The sequence below is a fragment of the Rhincodon typus genome, unplaced genomic scaffold (assembly GCF_021869965.1).
Source record: "Rhincodon typus isolate 14 unplaced genomic scaffold, sRhiTyp1.1 hic_rhity00000063, whole genome shotgun sequence".
Taxonomy (NCBI): domain Eukaryota; kingdom Metazoa; phylum Chordata; class Chondrichthyes; order Orectolobiformes; family Rhincodontidae; genus Rhincodon; species Rhincodon typus.
The window spans coordinates 113,910-114,561 of NW_025965701.1; positions in this window are offsets into that span (position 1 = coordinate 113,910).

Consider the following 652-nt stretch of genomic DNA (forward strand, 5'->3'; position numbering starts at 1 on the left):
TGCCTTTCTCCTTAGCCTGACGTTTTTCTGCAAAGCTTTCCAATCCTGGACATGAACAAATCTCAGGTGGCAGCCAGCTGATTTGGAAACCGGCGTGGGAAACGAGGAAAAGCAACTCAGTAAAATTTACGCATTTCCACGGTGCTTATTTAGAGATGCACAAAAGGCAGTTTCTGAACACATTGATAGAACGTAAAAGGCGATCAGAGATGTCAAAGAGACGCTAACAGCATGCGATTGCTTTGTGTTCAAGAAGTGAAAAGCTCTCGCGCCTGAGTCACCATCACTTCACATCCTGCTCACTGATTCAGATACAAGTTGTTTCACTTGAGCTTCATGTGGCTCGCTTTCCTATCTCTCCTTGTTTAAATTTTCTTGCTCCTCTTTGAGATAAAGAAAAAAAGAATGGATACAATATCAATTGGTAGCCTGTCTTGTCGTTTCCTCGGTTTCAATACCAGCGTGTCTTTGACTTGAGAGCACACGTTAATGTTAGTGCTTCTGTGAGAGCACGAGTCATGAGGTTCGTCTGAGACTGTAAATCCCTTCACTCCTGCTGTTGACTGAATGAGCCGCTATTGTGTCCGCTGCTAAGAAATGCAAAAACGTTTCTCTACTCCAAAACGTGACTGAGGGCTTCTGGTTTCGATTC